Source organism: Stenella coeruleoalba (assembly GCF_951394435.1).
Source record: "Stenella coeruleoalba genome assembly, chromosome: 4".
Classification (NCBI taxonomy): Eukaryota; Metazoa; Chordata; class Mammalia; order Artiodactyla; family Delphinidae; genus Stenella; species Stenella coeruleoalba.
In genome coordinates, this window is record NC_137149.1 from 7,376,252 (window position 1) to 7,394,186 (window position 17,935).

General features: G+C 36.5%; 1 long non-coding RNA gene across 1 annotated transcript in view; it reads left to right on the forward strand.

Moving 5' to 3' along the window:
- LOC307185884 overlaps positions 1-17,935 on the forward strand; it is a 74,622-nt gene that overhangs the window by 45,253 nt on the left and 11,434 nt on the right. The window lies entirely within an intron of this gene.

Sequence of the window (17,935 nt, forward strand, 5' to 3'; positions counted from 1 at the left end):
GTGTGGCACCTAGCTCCTTAAATCTTACCTAATCCTCAAATAAAGAGAATAAATAACAGTCATACTTCAGCCTAAGATGATACAAGCTATCCTGAGTACAACAAAAAACACACTATCCCTTCCCCAGAAGAGGATGCAAAGTCACTGGTTGACGTTTACTCCCCTTGATAACCTGTAACTTAAATACTGTGATGTAAAAGTCAACATATCTTATGTATCATGATAGACAGAATTATGACCTTGATATTATCTTTATTGGGGGATTATGTATGGTTTAAGGAGATGTTTATGCATGCCAAGTTGTCAAGGGATAGACTTGCAATGGTGAATTTGCAGTGTGTCAGCTTTGCAAGTCATGGTACCAAGATGTTTGGTCTACATGTTTTATGAAAGTACTTTATAGGTGAGATTAATATTTAAATCAGTAGCTCTGAGTTAAAGTAAATTACCTTCCATAATGTGGGTAGGCCCCATTTGTTGAAGTCCTTAAGAGGAAAAAAAAAACCCGACTCTCTCAAATCTCTCCCTTCTTCTCTCTCTCTATACACACACACACAAATACACACGCATTCTACATCCTTTTCATTTATTCATTCTTTTCTCTGGAAAACCCTAATATAGTCCTTTTCCTGTTGATGTGCAATGTCACTTCCATCCAGCTACCATACGTAGTTGGAAGAGTATGAACTCCAAGTTCCATTCCATCTAGCCAATTTTAACTACTACTATGGCTTGATAATAAACCTCTTCTTTTTCAAAACTGCCATGGCTACTTTTACTTTTACAACTCCATTAGGATTATAGTATCAGCTTGTCAAATTATGCTGAAATTCCTGGTGAGATTTTGATTAGAGTGCCAATGGATTTTTTTACTTGGAGAGAAAACTCTCCCATTTCTTCCATCTGTTAATTTTTCCTCATTGCAGGTCTCCTCATATGGTTTGTAAACATTGACTGTGAGCTCATCCTCAGGGTGGTTTTCATGGTGGCCCCATGTGTCTTGGGCTTAAGAATCATCTCTAAAGGAGGCTTTATGTTTTTCTCTGAAGGGGACCACAGTGCTCTCAGTTTTCAAAATTTTAGGCTTTCATACTCATTTCTCAACTTATTAAAAATATTAGAGTGGTATGAATTTGATACATCTGCTTGAGGATCCTGTCTTCTCAAGGATTTTTTTTTAATTTATTTATTTTATTTTTGGCTATACTGGGTACTTGTTGCTGCACGCAGGCTTTCTCTAGTTGCGGCGAGTGGGGCTACTCTTCATTGCGGTGCGCGGGCTTCTCATTGCAGTGGCTTCTCTTGATGTGGAGCACGGGCTTTAGGCGCGTGGGCTTAGTTGCTCCTCAGGATGTGGGATCTTCCCGGACCAGGGATCGAACCCATGTACCCTACATTGGCAGGGGGATTCTTAACCACTGTACTACTAGGGAAGTCCCTCAAGGATGTTTCTTATTTTAGCCTAGCCCCTGAAGGAATGCAAGTTGCCTGGTAGTTCCCTGAACCTGTGACCAGAATTATCTGATTCCTTTATACGCAAACTCTGTGACTTCTGCTGGAAATTTATAATTTTAATACCTTGTATTTTGTTAATAATAAAATTTCTGACATTAATCACAAATTATGTTTTTTTAAAACTTACATATTTTTATTACTTTTTAAATTTATTTCTGATCGTGATTTTTATATTTTTGTCAAGGAATTTGTTTCTTTTCACAATTTCACCTTGAGAAATAAGTGTTTTGTGTCTGTGTGCCACCTTTTTAAAAACCAGTTTTTGAAGTGTTCCATAAACTTTTAAAATAATAAGATATATTCTCTTTGCAATGTTCAATTTTCAACATGTATTAATAAAATCAGTCCTATGATATTGTGTTGCCAACCTTTCTCTGTTCCCTACAGTGTGCTTCATAGATCTAAGGTGGTTGTTAGAAATGGACATCACTGGTACCTCTTCTGTTTCTACTGAACCAAAATGCATGGATGTGCGTATCATAAATCAGCGTCATCATCCACATTCCTAAGTAATTTTCATAGAAACTGAAGTTTGAGAATTGTGGTTCTCTATATCTTCTTTTATATTTGACAGTCTGTTATATAAACCCTAACACTTAAACCAGAGCAAGCGGTAGTAGTAGGCACGTTGGGTATATTTTATTTAATCCACAATAATCTTATTGTGATATTGTTACTACGAATTGGAGTGCTGAAGCAATTTATACTTGCTGTACCTTTAGGAGGTTGAAGGTTCAGTTGGGTCTCAGGTCATCTGGCTTGATCTTTTTTTTTTTTGGGTGAGCATTCTATTTATTTATTTATTTATTTATTTTTACATCTTTATTAGAGTATAATTGCTTCACAATGGTCCGTTAGTTTCTGCTTTATAACGAAGTGAATCAGTTATACATACACACATGTTCCCATATCTCTTCCCTCTTGCGTCTCCCTCCCTCCCACCCTCCCTATCCCACCCCTCCAGGCGGTCACTAAGCACGGAGCTGATCTCCCTGTGCTATGCGGCTGCTTCCCACTAGCTATCTGTTTTACGTTTGGTAGTGTATATATGTCCATGCCTCTCTCTCGCTTTGTCACAGCTTACCCTTCCCCCTCCCCATATCCTCAAGTCCATTCTCTAGTAGGTCTGTGTCTTTATTCCTGTCTTACCCCTAGGTTCTTCATTATATTTTTTTTCTTAAATTCCATATATATGTGTTAGCATATGGTATTTGTCTTTCTCTTTCTGATTTACTTCACTCTGTATGACAGACTCTGGGTCTATCCAGCTCATTACAAATAGCTCAACTTCGTTTCTTTTTATGGCTAATATTCCATTGTATATATGTGCCACATCTTCTTTATCCATTCATCCGATGATGGACACTTAGGTTGTTTCCATCTCCGGGCTATTGTAAATAGAGCTGCAGTGAACATTTTGGTACATGACTCTTTTTGAATTATGGTTTTCTCAGGGTATATGCCCAGTAGTGGGATTGCTGGATCATATGGTAGTTCTATCTGTAGTTTTTTAAGGAACCTCCATACTGTTCTCCATAGTGGCTGTACCAATTCACATTCCCACCAGCAGTGCAAGAGGGTTCCCTTTTCTCCACACCCTCAAGCATTTATTGTTTCTAGATTTTTTGATAATTGCCATTCTGACTGGTGTGAGATGATATCTCATTGTAGTTTTGATTTGCATTTCTCTAATGATTAATGATGCTGAGCATTCTTTCATGTGTTTGTTGGCAGTCTGTATATCTTCTTTGGAGAAATGTCTATTTAGGTCTTCTGCCCATTTTTGGATTGGGTTGTTTTTTTGTTATTGAACTGCATGAGCTGCTTATAAATTTTGGAGATTAATCCTTTGTCAGTTGCTTCATTTGCAAATATTTTCTCCCATTCTGAGGGTTGTCTTTTGGTCTTGTTTATGGTTTCCTTTGCTGTGCAAAAGCTTTGAAGTTTCATTAGGTCCCGTTTGTTTATTTTTGGTTTTATTTCCATTTCTCTAGGAGGTGGGTCAAGAAGGATCTTGCTGTGAAACCCACACACATATGGTCACCTTATCTTTGATAAAGGAGGCAGGAATGTACAGTGGAGAAAGGACAGCCTCTTCAATAAGTGGTGCTGGGAAAGCTGGACAGGTACATGTAAAAGGATGAGATTAGATCACTCCCTAACACCATACACAAAAATAAACTCAAAATGGATTAAAGACCTAAATGTAAGGGCAGAAACTATCAAACTCTTAGAGGAAAACATAGTGTCCTTGATCTTAATCACCATACAGGGGTTCTCATTTGAATAGAGGCAGAAAACCATACCTCTAGTAAAATCACAGTGCCCTCTGACTCTGTCAGGGTGGTCCTGATTTTAAAACAGATAAATAGGCTTGTGGCTACAAAATGTTCATTGTTAAGTATATACTTAATTAAAATAATATAACGGTCTTTGCTCCATTTTATGCATTTCACAGTATTGCAGGTATGTATATCACAATGTCTGCTATCTTGCCGTTTGCTTTTGACTGATCTACATGTGTTTAAGTTATCTTTCTTTGGTCATTTTGATCTCTTTCTCTCTCTCATAAAGAGCATATGCCAGACTGGCTTCTCTACCTCTGGATTGCAAAAAAAAAAAAAGCATACTGTTGCCTGCCTGAAAAAGATATACCACCTAAAAGTTGAGAGTTACGTTTTATTGGGTGGACAAAACTGAGGTCTTAAGCCCAGGACAGAGCACCTCAGATCACTCTGAAAGACTGCTCCGAATAGAGGGGAGCCAGGATAGAGAGGAGTTTTTGCAACAAAGACCAGGTAGTCGTCACATCAAAAGGTTACTACTAATTAAAGAAAACCAGATAACTCCATTAAGGAATTTAGTGCTTTTCTGTGCGTGGGAAGATGCAAGAGTCTGGGCTCACTGAAATCATTCCTTTGATACGTACGTCAGCTGTCTGGGGCCAGTATCCTGTGTTTTCGCCTCCTGAGTTTCTTCAGGGTGCACCTTGCAGGGGTGGCCGCAGTGTCTCATGATTTGATGGCAGGCATTGTGTTTATGAGTTCTTTCAGGGCTCACCATAGAGGAGGCTGTAACGTGATGGCTTGATGGTTGCAACATCCTCTGTTTACTGATATGGCAGGCTGTATTTTTCACTCACAATACTTTTGGGCATTTACATCTAGAGATGGGATTGGTGGGGGAAATGGACATATTTTAGTTTGTTTTCTGTGGAATTCTCCAGTTTTGCCTTAGAGCTTCAGGTACAATTTGAAAATGTTCTCTTGCATCCAGGGGGTGATTGCACAGTAACTTCTGTTAACAGTTTCCTTAAAATGTTGTCTCTTTTTTACTTTTTTGGATTCCATGAGTATTTTAACAGGAAAATGAGAGATTAAGTCAGAAATCACAATTTTAAACTATCAGTAAACTAGTATAGAGTTAATTCAATTTTGTTATCTTTGAAAATACAACAGAGACTTAGTATTTGGGGGGAGAAATATTTTACTAAATAATAAATTTCTATCTCAAAAGAAATTTAATTCTGAATATAAGGGGAACAAGGAGTAGCTACTTCTAATTCTTAAGTAGCATAGACACTACATGAAAGGGGAAGTAAAGCAGTCACAAGTTAAATATTTATAGTGTAAAGGGAAACAGGCTTCACTTCAAGGATGCAATCTTGTTTTCACCATCCCGGAAAAGTTAACCAGATTGACTGCTGAGGCTCCACGTTCATATGCAGAACCCCTTAGCTGATGCAGAAAGAGCCAATATCTTGTCCAGAAGCCTTTTGAGGTGTAGATATTTACACAATGGGGGATTGTTCCTTTTCCATAAGGGCTTGGATAATGAAAATAAGAAAAAGTACTTCATGGACTAATTTTTGTCTGTACCACAGAAGGTCATGTATACATTTTCTGAAATGACCTGGTTTTATTTTGGAGGTACAGCTTTCAAGTTAGGTAATGCATCAACAGCTGGATTTGAAATCTAAAATCAGAGTTTTAAACATTAGTTGATTCAAATCAACAGCAGTTTAAGAGCCAATTGTTCCACCTGTATATCTGGCTCTTATAATTGGAAAAAAGTTCTTCCTTCTCAGTGTTTAGAGCCGTATCCTTCAGCATCTGATATCAGGAAGACCAGCATAATATAACTAACTTAGCTTCTAGAAGAGCTACAAAATAATACACCTGTTGTTTCATTAGAAATACATTTCTATCATGTTCATTTTATTCAAGAGGCAAGAGTCCGGTTCTGTTATTTAATGGACACACAAAAAATGATTTTATTCTGGAACAGCATTTCACCATTTCTTTCATTTTAACCATCTTCTCCACTTCTGTGAATTCTCAGACCACTAAGTGAGGTGAAGAAAAAACTGTACCAACTTTACAGTTGGGTGTTATTCACACATAAAAGAACATGTTTTCTTTAGTACAGCTGCAAGCTAATATTAATCTGCCATTTGGACGTCTGGTGAGTTCTCCCTGTAACAACAACCCAACAAGTTAGATTGAGTCCTAATCTTTTCACTCTGTTGAAGTGAAGGTCTGTTAAAAATAATGATACTATTGGGCTTCCCTGGTGGCGCAGTGGTTGGGAGTCCGCCTGCCGATGCAGGGAACACGGGTTCGTGACCCGATCCGGGAAGATCCCACATGCCGCGGAGCGGCTGGTCCCGTGAGCCATGGCCACTGAGCCTGCGCGTCTAGAGCCTGTTGCTCCGCAACGGGAGAGGCCACAACAGTGAGAGGCCCGCGTACCGCAAAAAAATAAAAAAATAATGATACTATTGATAACGCTAATTTGGCTGGTACTGCTGTCCCGAACCAGAGCTGTAGCTAGAGGCAGCTGTAGGTATTTTATTGAAAGCCAGAGTAAATTGGGGCAGTTCCCCTAGCAGTATAAGTTAGTCAGAACCTTGGAGACATAGGTATATTTTAGGAACGAAGTACTGAACTCTTTTTCTAAGAATTATGTTACCTTAATTCAGTAATTTGGTATGCCTCGGGGTTTGCACGTATTTTAGAGATACTGTAATGAAGCATGTGAGTATTCATTTAAACATGGAAGTCCCCCAAGAATAAAAGGCGTGCCTGATTCACTGGAAGTGCTATCGTTCTCACAATGTTTCCAGGAGTAATGCAAACCTGTATTAGCTAGGTTAGGTAAGTTATTAGGGGCGTATGGGGATGAAGTGGGTAAAATGTGCTGAGAGATCATTGAAAATTAGGTCGTCCTCAGATGAATTAATAGAATCTCATGGAGTTTACACACTGAAGGTCTACACAGCGGTCTGGTTCCCTGTGCTTTTTCCTTATGGCTTCTGGCTTGGATGGCACCACCTCACTGTTTCAGTGTCTTCAAACCCTGTGTATGTTTTTAGTGATCCGATTTAAATACTGTGCATAAAAATGGGATTTTGCACATCGGGGTAATTTTCTTTGTTTCATGCTGGTCTGAGAATTCACTGAAGTACTGTATACTGCTAAAATCAAAAATGAAGAGAACAGATACTGATATGGAATAAAAACTTTTTTTGAAACTACAGTTAATAAAAAATAATGCAAAATAGATTTTTTAAACTCTATAAACTTTACTTAAGCTACCTTTGTTCCTTATTAACTGCTTCAGTCTAGGAAATGCTTCCTTTTATCCTGCACCTGACCCATACACAGCTCCAGGTTTTACTATAATTGTATGTAATTGTGTATTTTCTCCTTTTTATTAAATCAACAAAAATAATTGTAATCAAAGAGCATAGGTTTTGGAGTTAGATGATTTTATATTGAAACCTTAGTCTTTTTTTTGTGTGTAAACCTGGATTTTTTTCTTAAACTTTTTGAAGCTTATTTTCTCCTTTAAGAAATGGATACCACGTTATGTGTGCTGAGAGAACTAGGGTGCCGTGCTTTTATTATTATACACTGTTAAAATAAAATTTCTTCTTATGATTGTGGGAAGGAGAGCGTTATACTTAATGAGAAGAATGGACTTTGTCCCACTCTCATTATTTCTATTTATATTAAAAGCATATGTTCTTACTTTATAAACAATGCATACATTCTCTCATCACCCTACTTAGAATGCTTTGATTAGAATTTTAAACTGAATATTATCAATTGATGTTTAACTGAGCTTTTGAAACTATTCAAGCTGATTCAACCTTTTATGGTTTTAGAAAACAAAGATGAAAAGATACCATTTGTGGAACAAAATTAGTGGGCAGCTCTGTCACATATACAACATCAAGGATCTGCATTAATGTCAAAGTGATCCCTGATAGTCTGTATTTATGCTGGAAAGAAATGTACAGTGCTGCTGGCAGAGAATCTCCTATGTCCATATTATACAAATATTTAAGTACTTAAAATGCAAGAATACAAGCCTGGTATTTTGATTTCTACTTAAGGAACTAGATAGCTGATTAATATATTTTCACTAATGTCATTGCAGTTTGTGTCATGCAAACACAGCCCATGTTAGGCCAGGAAAGAAACCATCAGAAGGGTTACGCTTGAAGTTTTTTCATCCATTTTACTTTTAATTGTGCCCAAGCTGGAAAAAAATTGAAGTAGTATTGGATTTTAACCCAAAATATAAATCTCCATGAATTCATACTGACACAAATAATTATTTGAATAAATGAGGGAGAATAGACAAATCTCCCATGCAGACTAATCCTAAGTAATTTACGCAGATATTCTGACATGAAGGGGATAGAACATAAATTCCCTCTCCTTAAGCACAGGGTGCATGTATTAATTTTTTTCCAAAGAGTACAGTATGGAAGAGGCAAAGCAGAGTAAGTCTGAGTAGTGGAGTAACCTTACAGACACTACCTCAGCGAAGTGATCATGGCCTGCATCAGCAGTGGGACTCGTGTTGATAGTACTTACAAGTGGTACGAGATACTAACACTTACCGTAAAATAGAACTTTACCTCTGTGATCTAACTCCCAAAGCACCCATGTTAATCAGGAGGAAGAGAGAAAGATCGGACAGATCCCTATTGAGGGGTTTCCTACAAAATACCTGACCAGTACCCCTCAAAACTGGCAAGGTCCTCCATAACAAGGAAAGCCAAGAGGAGCCCAAAGAGACATGATGACCAAATGTCATGTGGTGATGTGAACAGAATCCTAGAACAGTAAAAGGACATAGATGAAATCTGAGAAAACCTCAGTAAGCATGGAAATTAGTTACTGGTAATATATTGATATTGGGTCATTAATTATAACAAATGTGCCATATAATGTAAGACATTAATAATAGGGAAATGGGGTTTGGGGGTTATGGGAACTCTGTAAATTTTTCTGTTAATCTAAAACTGTTATAAAATTAAAAGTTTTATTTATAAAATAAAATTAAAAGTTATAAAATTAAAAGTTTTAAAACTTTTATAAAATTAAAATTATAAAACTGTTATAAAATTAAAAGTTTATTTTAAAAATCTAGTCTATCCTTTTGTTCAGTGATATTAACAATGAAATAGTCTGAGAAGGTAAATATGTGGATGCTTTTCTTAATAATATGATATAATTAAAATTTAGTATTTCTTCAGTTTCTTTCCTTTTTTATACAGACCTCAAGTGTGGTCAATTGACCTAATTAGTATTAGAAGTTGAGCCAGCTCTTCTGCAGTGCTAAGTTCATTTCCCTTCAAGGAAAGAAGCTTTTAAGAGGAGCTCATTAACAATTTCATTTCATCAGGTTTGCAGCTCATATGTAAGTTTCTCTTTCTTGAATATACCAAACCATTAGAGAGAGAAAAAAAAAAAGAAAATACTGTGGTGGCTCTGTGTATTACCTGCAGTGTGACAACATCCTGTCCACCTGAGGCAAGGAAGTGGTTAAAAGACAGATGATTCTGTGTCAGTGAGATTGGGTCATTACCTTAATAAATTTTATTAGGCACCTAAAAGATCTCTTCTGGGTATTCTGCTTTTTAGAAGAGTAACCTAGCTATAAGTATATGTTTCAAGTATTTCCCATAAGTATGTATATTATCAATCAATTCAACACATTAATTGGATGCCTAATGTATGCCAGGCAGCACTTAGGGATGCGTCAGTGAGTAGAACAGATGAAAATCATTGCCTTTGTGCCTCATATCACTGTGTGTTTTTTATTTGGGGCTATTTTATATTTGGCTTTTGAAACCAAGAAGTTAGGGGAAACAGTAGCACTTTTAGGTTTCTTTGAGTCCTACTAGTAAGGAAAATAAGTAATCAAAACTTTTTCCTCTAGAATATAATGTGTTAAAAATCTTTAAAACATTAAGAATTTTAAAAACAAGAAAAAGTAGCAATAGGTTTGTTCCATGGTCTGTAGAGAATTAAAAAAGAGAGAAAAGAACATTTTTGCTTCCTCTCTGATCCCTCTCTTTTTTCTCTCTTCAAATTTGGTAACATGATTTTTTTAAAGTTCTTTAAACAAATATTTATTGAATACCGATATCAGATAATTTGTGCACTGGACACTGGGAATAAAAGTCTAAAGATACTATTTCTACATCAGACGTTTTATGAGGAATCAGAAATACTTGATTATATTGTAGATTAAAAATGCAATAAATGTTATTAACTGTAAAGTCCATCCTAAATATTCTGGGGGCCAAGGAAAAGAGGACAAATGAAGTCCAACATACCACATGTCTAAAATTTGTAAGTTAAAGTGTAAAGTTTTATGCCTTTACCTCAACAAGAAGTTGAAAAATACCTTTTCATGGGTTGATTTGTTTCTGACCCCAAAACAGTTACATTAAAGTCCTAACCCCTAGTACCTATGAACATTATTTGGAAATAGGGTCTTTGCAGGTGTAGTCAAGATAAATTGAAGTCATTAGGTCCTTAATCCAAATGATTGGTGTCTTTATAAGAAGCCGGAAATTTGGACAGATACACGAGGTGAACACCATGTGAAGACATGGAAACACAGACATAGAAGATGGCCATATGAGAATGGGAGCCATGTGATGACTGGAACAACTGGAGCTACCAGAAGTTAGAAGAGGCCAGGGAAGGATCTGTCCCCTAGAGGCTTTGGAGGGAGCATATGCTGCCAACATCTTGAATTCAGACTTCTAGCCTCCAGAACTGTGAGAATAAACTTCTCGTTTTAAGCCATCTAGCTTGTGGTACTTTGTAACAGCAGCCCTAGGAACTTAATGAATATGTGTATGACAGTTTTTTTGTTAAATGACAAAAATTTAGCAACGTATCAAAAACAACTGAATATAATTATTATTGTACGAGCTAAGCTGTTGATGGGTAGACAATATTTGGATAAGAATGAGAATTAAAACTTTAATAATTCAAAAATTAATATTTTTTTCAAATTATATATTATTACAAATTGTTTTTATCATGAAATTTATTTTTCTTGCCTTTGACAAAAGTCACTTGATTATAAATACACAAAGATTTTACTTAATTTGTACTCTGTTGGCAATAATTATTGCCATATACTTTTAAAATGATAAAAATATCTTTATAATCCTTCACATCTAAATATTTTAAAGATATTTTCAGATTACAGAATTTGAATATAGTTTCATAAAGTATGTAAGTTAAGCATAAATATTAAAAGTTACTAATGTTTTCCAAAAACATTACTGTTCTTTTCAAATATTCAAAAATTGTATATTAAAATTTAAATGAAAATGGATATAATTAATTCAGGACTTTCAAAATTTAAATCAAAATTACCTAGATAAACCTGAAATTTATATTTAATTTCTGGAAGAAATAATTAAGTTTAATGAAATATTTTCATAAAAATAAACTTATTTTTAATTCTAGCATTCAAGGTGAACCTAGTGCTCACATGTAAAGAATCAGTTTCGAGATCGTAGTATTGTTCTGCATGAATGTGAAAATGGGAGGTTCAGCATATTTGAATAGAAATTTATGTTTGCTTTTGGACTTGTATTTGAATTGTTGGTGAATCATTCAGATGGTATCACCCAGCAGAAGCTCAGTGTATGACTGTGCATCAGAGAAAGGGTTGGATTATGTGTCAGGTAACCTGGCAAGTGGATTCACAAAGGAGTCAAGACTGTGCACTACTTTCCCTTTCCCTATCCCTTTTACACAATGTTCTGAAATAACAATTATCTGGTTTTAAATCTTGCAATTTTCAATATTTTCATGATGCAGAATATGCTGGAAATTATTTATGATTCATCAACTTTGATCCTCTAAACATTTTAATGGCATTTCATAGCACTTAAATTTTATGGTTTTCTTTACTTTTATCTTGGGAGGAACCAGTAAATTTCTAAAGAGCATACCTTAAATTTTAAAAAAATCATGCATAGAAAAAATACAGAAGTATACTCTATAGGAAACTTAAGATACTTCTTTAAACAGAGATTTCTAAGTATTACCTATGGTAATTCAAATAAAAGGACTGCTTTTTAAAGCAAGTGTTTAATCTGTCATAAGAAATTAATTGAAAGCAAGCTCAATTTTATATATTTGAGCATTTTACAATGTATACAGTTTTACAGTGCAGCATTGTTCTAAATCCGTGTCACACATAAAAGGAAAAAATACATTGTATTGGTTGGGGAAAAAGGGAATGACTAAGAATAAAACAGAAATGCTGTCTATTCAACTTTTGTCTCTTTCAGAGCAGCAAATAGTTGGCAATGATGCTAAATCTTTAATTCACAGGTCTCCATTGGCCCCATTTACAAATTTCAAGATATACACCAAGCTCCTATAATGCAGAAGGAATTTCCATTGTTATCCCTAGTGCACTTGTGATAGGTTTCTTGAAACAATTTTTTTCCTATTTCAGTTGTTTTTATTTTGCTTTCACATTCATTCTCAGATATAAGAAAACAACAGCAGTAACTACTCTATAGCTTGAAATGTGTTTACCTAAATCTAGATGGGTAGCTGGGTAGCTAGATAGCTAGATTAAAATGATAGATATACCTTTACAGATAAACACATTTTGGAGTGGTCATAAATATTTTTCTGAGGTATTTTGGCACGTTGTTGATTAAAACAATTGACATTATCCATTTTACCTGACACTATTAGAGATTTCCCTGTATAGATAATGGCAGTACATTCTTAGGAGAATATGTTTAGACACTAGTAGAGAAGAATGGGTAAGCCAGTCTGCTATGGTATATGTTTAAAATTGTGAATAGGCACTTGGAGAAATAATATTGTTAATAATGAAATGTACAAATGTTTCCATTATGTTTACTGCAGCTACATGTAACACCTGCCACATAGTTCTTTAATTCCTATTCTTTTTTTTTTTTTTTTTGCGGTACACGGACCTCTCACTGTTGTGGCCTCTCCTGTTGCGGAGCACAGGCTCTGGACGCGCAGGCCCAGTGGCCCGTGCATGGCATGTGGGATCCTCCTGGACCAGGGCACAAACCCATGTCCCCCGCATCGGCAGGCGGACTCTCAACCACTGCGCCACCAGGGAAGCCCTAATTCCTATTCTTAAAGTTATAATGATTCCAAGAATTGATTTTGTTGAACAGTTTGTTTATGGAAGTGGTGGTGTCTGCCAAATTAAACCATTTCTAAGAAGAGTGCTCATTTATCTTCCTTGGATTTCAACCAAACACATTTCGGAGATAATGACATAATGTATCTACAAAAGTTTAACTTGACTGGCATAAGGTTTAAGCAGAAATATTCCATCTATATCTATATTCATAGCAAATCTATATCTACTAGGCATGCTGCCCATTTAAAGCCTCTCATGCCTTAGGATAGTGGATCAACTTTATCTGCATATTGGAGTCATTTAGGGAGCTTAAAAAGATGCTGATATCTGGGTTCCAACATCAGAAATTCAAATTTAACTGGTCATGGGCGGCGGCTTACGGGTTTTGAAATTTTCAGAAGTGTCTTGTTGATTCTAATGCCCAGTGAAATAGTAGATCACTGTCTCAGGATTTTAAGAAGGCTTGGCGAGAAAGATACTATCTATCTTAGATTTTATAAAATTTCAAAGAATTCATTTCTTTGAAATGACTGTGTCTGAACACAAAATGCTTTTTTTTTTTTTTTTTTTTTGCGGTACACGGGCCTCTCACTGTTGTGGCCTCTCCCGTTGCGGAGCACAGGCTCCGGACGCGCAGGCTCAGCGGCCATGGCTCACGGGCCCAGCCGCTCCGCGGCATGTGGGATCTTCCCGGACCGGGGCACGAACCCGTGTCCCCTGCATCAGCAGGCGGACTCTCAACCACTGCGCCACCAGGGAAGCCCAAAATGCTGCTTTTTTTGAACATGTCCTAAAACAGCAGATTTGATGATGCAAGTGTATTATAATTTAGTTATTACAAATCCAAATTTAAATAAAATATGATTCGAAGGTATTATTAATAAATATTATTTTGTTTCCTAATCCATAAAGCTTACTTTAAAATTTTTACTACTTTATAATATAGTCTTTGTAGTATTGCTATTAAAGAGGCATATTTATGATTGCAGATTGGAATTCTGTGATGTACTGGTAGATATTTAACAACCAGATCTTTGAGGGCAAAATGGCCCTGATTTGTAGTATTTTCTGATTTCCATGATGTACTTACTTCTACTGGGGCTGCTTTCAAGATGCAGTGTGGTGTTGGCCAGCTCACAAGATTTCTGAAAATTTAATAGCTGTTGCAATCTTGGAGCTGTCTCCAGCATACCACTGCAACATGTTACTTGTGTAGGTCTAGACATTTGTAGAACACCAAATTCTCTTACATAAATATGTCAATTAATCCTCAGGTCCACACAATGATAGATTAGCAACGCAATTAGTTCCAATTCAATGGAAAGAAATAAGAGGCTTAAAGGAGATTTAAGCTTCTCGAGTCAAGTCATACAGCAACCGTCACCATATAATTTTGAACACCTACTATGAATCAGGTGCTATTCTTCCAGCCGTAAATTCATGACAATATCTCTATCCTTAGAGCCCAGAAAAATCAATCAATCAATAAATATATAGGATAAGTTTACTGGTTGATATGAGCCATGAGGAAAAAAGATCAGTGATACAGTAGAGAGTGACTGGTACAGGAATCTAGTTCAGTTGGACTGTAAAAGGGTTTTCTAAGGAGGCATCCTTGAATTAAATAATATATGAGATATACAAGGTAGTGAAGCTCTGAGGGGAGTGTTCTAAGGAAAAGGAACAACTGAAAATGGGCCAAAAAGAGTATTAACCAAGGGGTTTCTGAGGTACAACTAAGGATGTAGCAGGTGTCTAGTAAATACTTTGCAGGTGAGAAGTTGGGGAGGGTTAGCAGAAGACAGGCCTTATATGGGTCTTTCAGTTTGGATTTTATTCCACCTGTAATGGAAAGCCACTTGAGGGTTTTAGGTCTGCAACAAGGAGATTGAGGCATGATTCAAACGATAACCCCAGCTCTTCTGACCAAGGGAAGTAGTGGGGGCCAGGAGAGCAGGTAGAAGCCTCTTGCCATACTTCAGGCATTGAAAATGACGACTTAGACCAGAGCAGAGTTTCCCAGGTTAAATGCAGAGATATCAGTCCTCTGAGCCCTTGAGGGCAGTTTGATGGACCTAGATGTCTCTTATCCCCAATGGTCCATCACTTCAGCTGTGAACATCCTTGTCCTTTTACCTCAGTGTTGATAAAAGTAGTATCAACCTCCCTATGCCATGGCATAAAAGGGGAAGCACGGGAAAATGGTTAGCAGTGAATATGGTAAGATAAGGTTATGGATATAATTTGAAAGTAGAAATGTCAGCATTTGCTGATTCTTTCACTGTGGGGCTTAAAGAAAAAGGGAAATCAAGGATTCTGAATCAGTCCAGTAGGAAACAGGTGAAACACTCGAAAGTGATGGACTATTTACAAAGCTATGGAAACTTTAAAATGATACCAGCAGGAATGGTGAATTACCCTGGAACACGCAATAGCAGGAGGCTGTTGCCAACCTTAGCTCTAAAAGTGAAATGGAGTAATAATTTTCAGTTTAAAATACTATTTAGGGAAGTTAGAGAAAGTTCAAAATGGAAATATTTTTAAAACCCAAAATGCTTTGGATCTGATAGATGAGGGGGGAAAAGTAATCTTATTACTAGTAATACAGTTTTTTCCCTGTTTTCCTCATCCTCTTCCTAGTGGGAAGTGGGAACAAAATAATACATCCATGTGTTTATAGGAAAAGTAATCTATATTAGCAAGAGAAAACTTCTTGTAGATACTCCACCCTGAGGTGTCTCAAAGGCCCAAGTACACTTCTGGAAAGTACCTTAAATATCTGTTCTTCCCTTCCCAATAGAGGCTTGAAGTTTCAAGTCCTAAAAATCCTCTATTTCTTAATTCAGTCTTTGGAGTTTGTTTGCTAATAACCCAAACCAAAGCCTTACCAAATCATGATCTTTTAATCTATATCTGGCCTTGATGTTCTGTTCATTTCCCTGATCATGAATGTAACTGCTTCCTTCCCAAGATCTCTCTTAAAAAGGGGTCTTGGTAAAGAGGCTGAGCTAACCTGAAATTACAGCCTGGTTAGAGATCAGTGGATTCTTCACTATCGAGAGGATTATCATGATGTTTTACCGTCCAGGGGTTACAGTAGGATGACTTAAGATCTTTATTTTTCTGATTCTGTTATTTTAAGTTTGTATGTTTTTTTCCCATCTTTCAATTTGTGATTGAACTACCCATTCACTGACCTAAATTTAGCTGTGAGCATATCAATATAGCATCTCAAATATCTCAAACATAAAGTATTTGAGATTTCCTTGTGGGTTTTTTAATTGGTTTGTTGTTGCTGAAGAAGATAGATCAGTATATTCATATCAGTATAACACCATATATACATATACACAAATATTGCTAACTGAAAGGAATGTACACTATATCAGGCGTTAAGAAAAATCTAAATGTTGGAATTGCAGATTTACAAATGTTAGCATCAAATTAGACTGATTTCACAGATGAGTGGAAGAGAGAGATAGAGGGCAAGATAGAAGGTGAGGGAGAGTGAGAGGAAGAGAGGTAGAAAGAGGGAAAAAGAGACAAAGTTTTTGAATTAGTAGTATTACCTTCAGAATGGAAATGACAATAATGCAAATTTGAATGGGTATACCATATGTGAAGCTCCTAGCTTCATTATATGGTCAGCAAACCTAAAACCTTACTTTTTTCTTGGGTGCTAAGTGTTGTTGACTGTGGAATCAAAGTTTATGGTAGTTTGATGGTTATGTGTGTTATATAGATGATTCTGAGTTTAGCATGTTAACATTGTCATACCTGAGATTGACATACGTATATAATAGCCGTAGGCCTTTGCTATAAACGTATATTCAAAACAAATAGTTCACAGGCTAATTACAAAATAAATTCATAGTATCCAGTTTTTCCTTTAAAATGGTAATTTTGAAATTGCCAGCTTAATGAATTTAATTCATTCTTCTTAGGCCCTTTTATGTTAATGCTGATTATATTCATCTGTTATATCTGCTTTTCTCAGACTGTCTGACAAAAATACAACCACAGTAGACTTGTTGGACAGTTAAATTGCTTAGAAATTAAAATATTGCTTTTAATGTTGATTATTAATTATTTGTAAAGATAAACCCATTGCAAAAAGCCTCAGGGTACATGCCAATTAAATATTTTTAAGCCATAGAAATAAAAATAGCTGCAGCATGTTAGTTTTAATTATCAACTGAGGTCTCTTGGCCTGAAAAGTTAAGTTTTATAATATGCCCTCAAGGTCATAAAACTAATGTTTCTATAGAGTAAGCAAACAGGTAGTCAACAGCACTTAATGATTTCTCCTTCTGGGTAGAAGCTGAAGCCATGAACCTGGTGGCTTTTGATTCCTGAAAATATGACTTTTAGTTCTTAAACCTTATGTGGAATGGATGTTTGAGAGGCATACAGGAGCACTGCTACACATCACTGAGAGGTGTGTCATGTTCCTGTACAGACGGGCAAAGTTTTCCTCCCTGCTGAATCTTACCATTTTCTTTTCTTTTGCCTTCTTGGATGATACCTGGTACCACTAAGAACATGTATCCCCACAATCCTGGTTATTAACTTACTTAGTAATTATTTGCCAGAAAAGACCAGTTAATCCCAGTTGCTACAATTGTACACCTTTTAACTGCAAATGTGGGTTTACTGTCTTATCTTTTCTCTGGATGGCCTAGCTAAGGAGGTTTACGTGGTGTTTGAGTTAGTTTCCTCAGAAAGGAGCAAAAGATCCTGAATCTCATTTAAGCAAAAATCAATAAAAAACAAGTCAAGGGCTTCCCTGGTGGCGCAGTGGTTGGGAGTCTGCCTGCCGATGCAGGGGACGTGGGTTCGTGCCCCGGTCTGGGAGGATCCCACATACCGCGGAGCGGCTGGACCCGTGAGCCATGGCCGCTGAGCCTGCGCGTCCAGAGCCTGTGCTCCGCAACGGGAGAAGCCACAA